General features: G+C 38.5%; 1 protein-coding gene across 1 annotated transcript in view; it reads left to right on the plus strand.

Annotated features, from left to right (window-relative positions):
- The window catches only part of Gabrg3 (gamma-aminobutyric acid type A receptor subunit gamma3), a 598,523-nt gene that overhangs the window by 189,583 nt on the left and 396,687 nt on the right, over positions 1 to 12,253 (plus strand). The window lies entirely within an intron of this gene.

A 12,253-nucleotide genomic window follows, 5' to 3' on the forward strand; every position in this document is an offset into this window, starting at 1 on the left:
ACAACAGACACTAGTATGGCAATATGTAAATCAATGGATGTGTAACTGATGTGATTCTGCAATCTGTGTATGGGGTGAAGGTGGGAGTTCATAACCCACTTGAATCAAAGTGTGGAATATGATATGTCAAGAAATTTGTAATGTTTTGAACAACCCACAATACAAAATTTAAAAAAAAAAAGAAATTGTTTTCCATGACATCTTAGAGAATTTCCCTGGGAGAGAACACAACTCAGGCAGCACCTAGTAAATGTGACTCACTAACAAAGCTCTGGTTAACAGAAGTAAGGTACTATTCTGAGTGTACCATTTGGAACTCCATTTGCTTCTAAGAAACCTAAGAAAAAAGGCAGGGAAGACACAGTTAATGCTATTTCACTGAAACTGTGGTAAGACATTTTGATTCAAGCAGCCCTGCATTAGGACTTCTTAGGGTCTATATAAAAGACCATAAGGGTCTATATAAAAGAGTGAAGTTAGTTCTTCCTTACTTTACTACTGACCACTGGGCAGCATTGTTCTTCTAAGAGCAGTAGGGCCAGAAAGCTAAGTGGAAATAGTGGTCCTTTGTTGATATGGTAGGTTCAAGGATAGCAATATCCAGTGATAGTGGAAATGAAACCAATGAATAAAGCATGTCCAACGTAAGAGTGTAGCCACGATTTTGTAGAAAATATGGGCACCACATGGTCATTGTTTTAGTCTGTTTTCTGTTCCTATAAGAAAATACCTAAGACTAGGTGACTTACATAGAAAAAAGTTGTGGTTTATGGTTCTGATGGCTGAGAGTTCTGAACATCATCGCACTGACAACCTGATGAAGGACCCCCTGTTTGCATCACAACATGAAAGAGAAGCAGAAGGAGAAGCAGATACATACAGAAAGGGCATGTGTATGAGCAAGGAAGTAAGAGACCAAGGAGCCGCCAGAGTTATTCTTTTTCTAACAATCTATTCTCAGAGGAATGAATCCATTCCCACTCAACTTGATCCACCGCCCAAGACAGCATCAACCCATTCATGAGGATGGAGCTTCATAATCTAATTACTTTCTAGTAGGCTCCACATTTCAATCACTCTACTACCTCTCTACCACACACTAGGGACCAAACTTTCAGCACACAGACCTCTGGGGGAGGAACCATATCCAAAACACACCACCAATTTATCAGAGTTTACTGCTTTTTTGCTGGCATGTGCAAAACATCCTTGGGTACTCCTATCATCTTAAACATAGGAAGGGTGGAAGGAGATGTAGGGATCCCACATTAGTAGTTTTGATAAAGGACAAGCAGGAAATTACCTTGAAGACATAAGTCTAAGACAGTGTCATTCTTGGAATTTAAACATCTAAATGCTCTAACTTATTTCATCCTTGTGATAATGCAAGAGAATGCAGGTATTTCCAAGATGAGAAGATGCATGTGGTCACATGGAGATGATGAGATTCACCTAATCTCTCAGCAGGTGATTCCATTCCAGAGCCTGGATCTATGGATACATTTTCATGTTGTTTGTTTCTATTGTCTTTAGTTTCTTAAAGCGTTTGTGAACTAGTGTTGTCTTCTCTCTTAATGCAAGCCTTGCTTTCTATTATGTGTTACTGGGTTTGCTTACCTTCACACTCCCAAAGGTGAACACTCTATTTGTCAGGGACTGTGAAGATCTCCTTGGCATCTCTCTCCTAAGCATGACTACCTACTATGTGGAGGGGACCAGTCCCAGCATCCTAGGTGCTCCCCCTAAAACTGCTTGGCGACACCTTGGGTGTGGACTCTTATCTGATCCAGCTTTTGGAGGAACAGGAAAAATGAAATGCCAGAGGGACCCATATTCATGTCCTCAAATAAATTTTATTGTCATTGCACTTACTGGAAATCAACATGTTTGATGCATCAGATTCCAAATATTTTTCCCCACTTCTATCTAGAACATTTTCAAAAGAAAAGCTGAAAAAGCAGTACAGTATACATCCACCAACTCTTCACCTAGATTAAGTCTTACATTTTAATCTAACTCTTACATTTTAATCTAATTTAATACAATTACTCTCTCTTGCTTTGAACACACACACACAAATATGTGCATGCACAGGCACATTTACACACCTCTTTTGGTAATCCCTTGAACATAAATTGCAGACATCACCACATGTCAGGCCTGAGAATTTCACATGCATCACCTAAGGGTGAAAACATTTTCCTACCTACTCACAAACCAAGGAAATCAAAGTTATCATTTAGTATCTAGTATACAGTCTAAATTTCTCACCTGTGTACAAAATGTTTTTCATAGCTGTATTCTTTTGATCCAGGAATCAAAGATCATACCTTCATATTTTACTCACTATGTCTCTTCCGTGGCTTTTGATCTAGGCTGGCACCCTTCACTCTGACTTGTTGTATTTGCTGTGCATTTACTATTTTGAAGGCCAGTTTTCTGCAAGAATGATAGATTCATTCCACATTCTAGAATACCTGATCTCTTCATAATGATCAGATTTACTCTGGACATTTATTTTGTAGAAATATATAAGAGTGAAATCATTTTAGATTAAACATTAAATGCCAATGTACTGATTGCTGTTGTGAAAGGGAGTCTTGGCATTGTAATCTGACTGTGCTCATTAGCTTTCTGCAAAATATTGGAAAGATGTTAACCTATGTGGACCTCCTGTGAATGGAAGTGATATCTCTCCTATAAAATTGGTGTTGCTTTTGAAGGGTTTAGAAATGCAGTTCCAAAACCAGGTCAATAATCAATCTTGGATCATAATTTTTTTTGTTTTCAAATTGCTATTATATATCTTCTCTAAGATATCTAGGATGGAACAGTGCCTCTAAATATTAAAATAAAATAAAAATCCAGAATTTGACATAACAGAAACTAATAGTGGTAGAGAGAAATCATTAGGGGCTATTTTATTCTTCTGGTTCATTTTCTTTCCCCTTTGTCTGATATGAGGTGGATAGAGTAGGGTTTCATAGTAGAGTCTCATATGATTGATAATATGTTTATGTACAACCAGACTCTCAGTTGGAAGACACCTGCCAGGTAATGCATTCTAGCCTTCTGACTCCCCCACCCTAACTCTTTGCTGAGATCTGGATACCCCCTACTAAGTGAAGCCACCCCCCCTACCCCAGCTGCCAAGGTCTCCTTGCTGTGGCACCACTGGCCATTGAAATATTAGAAAATTCCTTTCATAAACATTTCCCCACTGTTTACACATATCAGTTGAGTTTATAGCTATTTTTTCTCCTTTTAAAGAAGTGTTTTTATTCTTGATAACTGCCTTTTTGACTGGGGTGAGATGAAATCTTCGAGTAGTTTCGATTTGCATTTCTCTAATTACTAAACATGTTGAACACTTTTTCATATATTTGTTGATAACTTGTATATCTTCTGAGAAGTGTCTGTTCAGTTCCTTAGCCCATTTGTTGATTGGGTTGATTGAGTTCTTTATATATCCTGAAGATTAGTGCTCTATCTGACGTAAGTGTGGTAAAAAATTTGCTCCCAATTGCTGGTGGGACTGCAAATTGGTGCAACCACTTTGGAAAGCAGTGTAAAGATTCCTCAGAAAACTTGGAATGGAACCACTAATTGACCCAGCTATCCCACTCCTAAGTCTATAACCAAAGGACTTAAAATCAGCATACTCTAGTGACATAGCCACACCAATGTTTTTAGCAGCTGAATTCACAATAGCTAAACTGTGGAACCAACTTAGATGACCATCAATAGATGAATGGATAAAGAAACCGTGATATATATACACAATGGAATATTACTCAGCATTAAAAGAGAATAAAATTATGATATTTACAGGAAAATGGATGGAAATGGAGAATATTATGCTAAGTAAAACAATCCCAAAAAACTAAAGGCTGAATGTTTTCTCTGATTAGTGGATGCTTATATATGGTGGGGGGAGAGCATGGGAAGAATGGAGGAACTTTGGATTGGGCAAAGGGGAGGGTGGGGATAGGTTAAGAGGATAGGAAAGACGGTGAAATGAGATGGACATCATTACCCTAGGTACATGTATGATTGCATGAGTGGTGCATCTCTACACCATGTACAACCAGAGAATTGGAATGTTGCACTCCTTTTGTGTACAATGAATTGAAATGCATTCTGCTGTCATGTACAACTAAGTAGAATAAATAATAAATTAAAAATGTTTTTATTGGTGTAATAGTGGGGGTTCATTTTGACATAATCATACATGCATATTCTATTTCAGTCCCTATATTTCCTCTTTCCCTCCCCTCCTCCTTCCCTGTTTCCCTTTCCTCTACTCTACTGGTTTTTCTATTTATCTATTGTTTTGTTTAATTAATGCTTTATATATATGTATGTATTTCACTGTGATATAGTCATATGTGTACAGAGCATAATTTGGTCAATTTCATTACACAATTCCTTCCTTTTCCAGTTCCTTCTCCTCACCTCTTCAAACTCCTTCCACTAGCCACTGATCTCCCTTATATGTTTATGGGTTCCCTTTCCTCTTGCCTTTCTTCCCCTTATTTTGGTCTAGCTTCTGCATATCAGAGAAAACATTTGACTATGACTTTCTGAGTCTGGCTTATTTCACGTAGTATGATATTATTCAGTTTCATCAGTTTACCAACAAATGTCAGAATTCCATTTTTCTTCATGGCTGAGTAAAACTCCATTGTGTACATATGTCACATTTTCTTTATCTGTTCATCTGATGATGGGCACCTGTGCTGGTTCTATAACTTGGCTGTCATGAGTTGTACTGCTGTAAATATTCTTGTACTTAATATCACTGTAGTATGCTGATTTTAGTTCTTTTCGATAAATAACAAGAAGTGGAATAGTTGGGTCATATCGTGGTATCATTCTTTGTTTGTTTTTAGAATCTCTATACTGCTTTTCAAAGTGGTTGTACTAATTTGAAGTCTTCCCAACAATTGATGAGTATACCTTTTCACCCACATCCTCACCAACCTGTATTGTTATTTGTTTTCTTACTGATTGCCCTTATAATTGGAGCAAGATGAAATTTCAGTGTAGTTTTGATTTGCATTTCACTGATTGCTAGGGGTGACAAGAATTTTCTTTTTCCATTTATTTGTTGACCATTTGTATTTCTTCTTTTGAAAATGTCTGTTTAGTTCTTTTGCGCATTTATTGATTGGGTTTGGTTTTTTTTTTTTTTTTTTTGGTGTTAAAAATCAACTCAAAGTGGACCAAGGATATAGGAATTAGAACAGTAACTTTGCAACTGCTTGAAGAAAACACAGCCTCAACACTCTAACATAGCACAGGAAACAACTTCTTAACAAGTCCCTAAAGCTCAAGAAATAAAACTAAGAATCAATAAGTGGGATGGCATCAAATTCAAATTAATGAGAGCAAAAGAAACAAGAACAGGAAGGGAGAGCCTACACAAGTGGGAACAGATCTTGTTAGCTACTTCTCCAACAGGGGATTAATATCTAGAATATATAAAGAACACAAAAAACAACAGTTTCTAGTTCTTATAATGCTTTATCTACCTAATATGTGAAGACAGTTCTGTGTTCTCAGGAGAATCTTCTTTTCCCTTTTTAATATCCTAAGCTCTTTTTGCCACTCCCACTACGTCCCCTGAATATGTGCTTTCTACTTTCTTCCTTGTGAAAATGTATGTTCTAGTCCACTTGGACTCTCAATTCCTTCCTCAAACACCACACACTCACCAGGCATGTGGAAACTTTGTGGACTTCTCATCCTTAGGGGTGCTCACAGTTAAGTAGGTGAAAGATCAGACAAGCAGAAGATGCTCATGGCAGTAAGATGGCAGCACACTGGGATGTCTGTGACACCTAACAAAGGAGGTGGTTGGCAGCTTCATATAACAAAAACACAACTCTGTTGGAGGAATGGGTATCCTCTAGGAAGGAATGGGATGAGCATAAATCCTGTGTTTGTGTTGGAGGAGGGGGATGTAAGAAGATAAGCAAAGCTAAAAAATTGGAAAATGTAGGGTGGTGGAAGAATGGGATAGAGAAGAAGCTGTGAGACGTAGGGGGGCTATTGAATCTGTCTCAGTGGTTCCAAACATGTCCTTAGGTAATAGGAAGCTTACAGAATGAGCTTCATATTACAGAGTAGTAACAGAGATAAACTTACCTTTAGAAGGATGAACCACAGAAAATGCATTGTATATTTCTACATATGTCTTAGTGTACTTTTTAAACTAATATTTAGATATATTGAAGAGGAAAAAAAGAAAATACATACAATCTCTTTTTTAATATATAGTACCTCAGTTGACTGGAAACAATATCACCACTAATTCCACTTTATTTTTGTCTTTGCTCTAAAAAACAAAAAACAAAATAAAGCAAACATTAAGAAATAATCTAACCCTTCTTCTTTGGGTTTTAGAGACTTTTGTAGAATAGGTAAAGGCATTTATTTCTCTCCTTTCCTGACAAGGGATGTCTTGGGAGGAGTCTCAGAGTAGGACAAGTTCTTGTAAGGATGCTCCTACCTGTTACCCTGCCTGGGCCTACACATGGGGAACACCATGTGGGATGACGCCTCTTGGTCCTGTGCATTGCAGCCCACCTGTGGCACCAGCCAACGCTGGCCATGCCCATGATGTTCCAGCACCCAGTGTCACTGCTGGCATTGCAGAGGCAAACAGATCCTGCTGATTCCTGAGGTATGAAGATACTAAACATATTATTACAAATACAGTATGTAAATAAAAATTAAAATCTTACCCGGTGGAGGAAGTCATCTCTTCAAGCCTGAAACCTACTCTTGTGTTACTTCTGGGAACTTTAAGCTGCAGTAAGACTCAACTGAAAATCCAAGTGAAATGGGGCCTTATTCTCCCAGGGTTTAAATCTGCAGCTCAGTGTGACCTACACTAATTTTGTTCAGGCATTTTTCCTTGGAGATGGGTCTTGGTATATCTCCTGGGCTGGCCTTGAACTTGGCTTAAGTAATAATCCAGTTTCCTCCTCTCAAACGGCTGGAACTATAGATGCACACCACCTTGCCCAGATAGCTCAGCTCTTCTGAATTAACACTTCTTAAACTATTAGACCTTCTCTCCAGGTCACTGGATTATCAGCTCATGTGCTCCTGTAGAGAAAGTGCTGTCTGCTTATCTCTGTCACCAATTCCTCTACTACTCAAAGCTCAGCCACAGTGCTTCATACCTGCTGATTAGGCCGATGGTTGGAGGGAAGACTGCAGATATCACATACCACAGCCACTGTGCCTCTGCCATCATGGGGTCCCAGGATTCTCTTCCTCTCTCTCTGTTTCTGCTCCAGTAAGATATATAGCCATCCCTCAGTATCTGTGTGGGATTTGTTCCAGGACCCCCATGCAGACCCAAATCTATGGATGTTCAACACTGTTACATAAAATGGTGTCATATTTACACAGAACCTACACACATCCTCCTGTATGATTTAAATAATCTCTGGATGACTTATAATACACAGCACAATGTAAATTCTATGGAAATAGTCATGTATTGTTTAGGGAATAATGATGGAGAAAAAAAGTCTGTACATGTTCAGGACAGATGCAATCCCCCCACCAATATTTTTTATTCACTGCTGGTTGAATCTCCAGAGGAAGGACCCCTAGATATAGAAGACTTACTACATCTGTATTTTGTTCTTTAGAGTATTTAATAATTTGAAAATTATTTCTTCTCCTTAAACTCATCTAATTATGGCCTCCATGAATTTGAAGAGGCCATTAGCATGAGGGAGATAGTCCCCATTTACAGAAAGGTCATCTGAGGTGCAGAACCCCAAATCAATACCAAGATATCCTGTTGGGCTCTGCTGAACTCTGTCACAGCCTCTACAGAGCTGTCTGCATGTGCAGGTTTGTTGTGAAACAGAGAATTGGGGAAATGCAGCAGTGAGGTCCTTCATCAAAAAAAAAAAAAAAAGAAAAGAAAAGAAAAGCTCAAGCAAATAAGATTTAAAAAATAATGAATCCCTATCACCTACCCCTAGTGGAAGCTCAACACTAAAATCTCTCTCCAGGGTGCCTGATTGGAGTGAGTGTCCTGGAGGAAATACAAAGCAAAGGAAATAGCTGTTCTGCCTCCACTGTCCTCATTCCAGTGAGGTTTTGTCACTCAGTAGCCTCCTCTCCATACAAAAGTACAGCCCAGTGAGGTGCACAACAGATGCTTCCCAAACTGGAGGACAACTTGACTCCTGACAAGGCTGCAAGGGTCAGTAAGGAACATTCAACACACCCCATTGCAGCAGGTGCCAAGACATTTGATAAAGATGTGCTTCCCATTTCTGTTCATTCTGTATATAGCACAATGGGAGGTACTGGCTCCAGTGCTGCCTTGAATTGAAGACAGAGACTCACCATCAGTCCAGTGGTTAGTATAAGATTAGGAGAGGTAGGTGAACTGGACTAGAATCTCACTGCAGCGCTTACTAAGGACTCTGAGGGGATAACAACTTACCAAGTCCATGGTTCCTTGTGTAGATAGCAGCAGCTTGCTCATAAAGCAGCTCTCAGTTTAAAAAAAAAAAAATTGAAGAAGCATAGACATCTAACAAATGATTCGATGTCCAAAGTCACTTGATGTCATGAGATGGAGTTGAGATGGGGTTTGTGTAGTACATGAATTTGAAGGGTCCATTAGCATGTGTGAGGTCCTGAGTTAGATCCTCAGCACCACAAATAAGTAGATCAATCAATCAGAAGGGGCCTAACATTTAGCAAGTTGAAGATCCTTCATTCATTATCTAAATTCCATGGTCTACTTCTCAACAGTTGTTTTTTGTAACATGACTGAACTCATGTGATGAAGCAGTTCCCCCAAGAAAAGCACAACACAGTTATTGGTTAAAAAGTTTCTCTTTCTGTTTTTCAGTATGACTCCTGTGATAGACTGAAGGGTTGAGTGCCCCCTCCCCGGAGTTCTTAGGTTGAAATCCTCACCCACAGGAGATAGTAGAATTAGAAGATGGGGTCTTTGGGAAGTGATGAATCATGAGAATGAACCCCTTATATACAGGAATAGTGCCCTTATTGAACAGCCCTCAGAAACCCTTTACCCCTTCTGCCATGTGAGGTCACAGTAAAAAGATTCTATGAGTAATGAGATGAGCCCTCACCAGACACCAAATCTAGCACTTGATGTTGAATTGCTTTGCCTTTCAAACTGTGAGAAATCAGTTTCTGTTTCTTATAAGCCACTGAATCATGGCATTTCATTCTAGCTGCTTGAAGAAACCTAGATAACCCACTTAGTAAGGTTCTTATAAAGGAATAAAGCCCAGTCCTGAAGAGAGAATGGTACACCCATGATTTCATGTGTGTGAACAGTTCAAGTCCTCATTGCTCTTTACTAATGTTTCTATTGGAATTGCTAAATTGAGCTCACAATAGATATGGGCATCAAGTTCTGTGTCAAAGGATGAAGATACATTGGTGAACAAAACAGATGTGGGGGCCCTTGTCCTTGAGGAGCAAGGGGAGAAGATGGGTAAACCATTAATCTCTTGTTCACAAAAAAAAATCCACAAAAAATATTTGCAGATGTTGGTCAGATTTCATGAAGTGTACAAAGGATAATTTAATCTGTTTAGGAAAGGCAAAGGAGTCTCCCCCCAGGCAAGAACTGGATATGCTGGAATCTGAAGGAATAACATGAATTGAGAAAGTGAGCTGTACTTGCGGTGGAATTTCGCCTTGTGCAGAGGGAACAACATGAGAGGACGCGAAGCTGGAGCAAGCACAGCCTATTGAAAGAACTCACTGAAGGCCAGTAAGACTGAAGAGGAGAATAGAGGAGAGTATTGAGACCGCAGAAGATAGACTTCTGGCTCCTCTAGAGACAGACAAAGAGACAAAAAGGCAGAATGCTTTCCATTTGGCTCTCCACAGGGTCAAGAGTCCTAAGAGGATGGGCATAGTGGTGCATGCCTATAATCCTTGTGACTCAGGAAACTGAGACAGGAGGAACCCAAGACTAAGATCAGCCAGGGCAACATGGCCAGACTCTGTCTCAAAATAAAATATAAAAAGGGCTGGGATGTAGCTAAGTGGTTGAGTGTCCTTGGATTTAATCCCCACTATCAAAAAAAAAAAAAAAAGAAGTATTAGAAGACTCTGAGATCCTCCTTAAGAATCAAGCTGTTGGAGGTCTACATTGAGAAAAAAAAAGCCTGGTGTTTTTGCTCTATATCTTTAGTTCAGAACAATTTTAATTCTTGCGAATGAATGCTAAGACAGGAGTCAGCTGAGTGCATAGCAGGGAAGGATTTTTCTACAGGAAGAAGACATCAAGACGTCTGATATCTGGTCCAAACAGAGTTACCACAGGTGGCTGTTACCTGGGGGACTTCAGTTGTATCACAAGAAAACCCTGGATGGTTGTTCACATCCTCCCCCAAACTTCCACAGAGTGAAACATCACATTTCACCTCAGAAACCCAAGCCCCTATTGAAATAAGCTCTATGTAAAGATCATTTCCCTTGTCCCTGTGAGCCTAAAATGTTCATGCTTTATGCATGTGATAAGTTTTGTGTGTGTGTTTTCGTTTATGTTTTCCTGTATAAAAATCAGGGGTTGTTCCTAGATGGATCTAGAGAGGTTGGTTGGGAATAGATCCACCACGGCTGGTAGGGACTGAAAGCTTTGGGAAACCATTGGAAATCAGAACATGGTAATGGGAATGCAATCAAAATTGTGTTTTACATCCCTTCTTTCATGAGAAATGTTGTAACTGGCTATCAGAACAGCATGTGCTCCTGCCTCAGTGGATATAGCTCAACCTCTTTTATAGCAGTCCCCGATTCCTTCCTGTCTTGGTCAGTTGGATCATCACAACAGAATGCCACAGATTAGGCAGCCTAAAGAATATACATTTATTTATTACAGTTCTGGAGATCTAGAGAAATTATAATCAAATTGCTGAAACAAACAAACAAAAAAAGAAGAAAAAATCTTAAAATCACACAAAGGATAATATTGGCTAAAATATGCTGACTTTTCTTCATACATAATGCAAACCATGAAACAATTGATACCATCTTTAAAGTACTGACAAGAAAAAAATGAGAGAAAAAAATCTTTTCAACTAAAAAAATTCTATATTCAGGAAATTATCCTTAAGAAATGAAGTAAAATAAAAGTATTTTATAATTAATGAGTAGGAGCATCTATCACTAAAAGAAGTGCACTACAAAAAAATGAATGTCTTTTCAGGCTGATGGAAAATTAATATCATATGGAAATTGGAGTCTACTGAAGGGTTGAAGCATTCCGAAAAATGTAGCTGCATGAGCAAATAAAAAAAGATTTTTTTAAATTTTAAATTTCTTCAAAAATAATTGACCATTTAAAGCAAAAATAATAACAATGCATATAGTTTGTAACATGTATGGAAATAATGTGACAATAGCACAGACGAAAAGAGAAGGAATTTGGAAATACACTATTGTTAAGTTTCTTTAAATGATACTATGCAAATAATCTAGTATTTTCAGAGTAGATATTAACACTATACCATAAATCCTAGACTCACCATTAAAAATAACAAAGAGAGATAGATGGGGTGTGTAGCTCAATAGTGAAGTTCTGGTCTAGCATACGCAAATCCCCAGTACCACAAATACAACAGATTCAATAAAAAAATACTCAATTGATCCAAAAGGAGGCAAATAAAAGAAGAATACAAGGAACAAAACAGAAATGGAACAATAGAAAATAAATATCAAGAGGGAAGGCAAACAGAAACATCAGTAATCACACTGAGTGTAAATGGACCAAACACATGAGTAGTCCAACATATCAACTTTTCATTGGAGGTACTAGTGCTCTTGATTATTTTGGGAACATGACAGTGGAGGTATATTACATGAACCAGACAAAGAAAGTGACAAGTAAGATGTGTGCAAGGACTAGGATCTCATTTTCATTTTGTTAGCATTTTCCTTAGTTGTCCTAAGTGAGTATTTAAAATGGGAAAGCTGATGTAAAAATGTGCCAATTACCAGTATATTATTTATGTGTCTCCAAATAGATTTTGAATCTCTCATCTCAAGCAATTTTCAAATTGAAAATATATAATTACTACTTTCAAGTCTGTCCCTTCCAGATTGGGCTTTTAGCTCTCGCTCTGTAGCTGACTCAGACTATTCATCAGGTGACAGATCAGCAGGAAGCTGGGCACCATCTGATGCCAAGAAGGGATGGGGAATGGAAAGAGAGGACGGGTCTCAC

Source organism: Marmota marmota, unplaced genomic scaffold, assembly GCF_001458135.2.
Source record: "Marmota marmota marmota unplaced genomic scaffold, marMar, whole genome shotgun sequence".
NCBI lineage: Eukaryota > Metazoa > Chordata > Mammalia > Rodentia > Sciuridae > Marmota > Marmota marmota.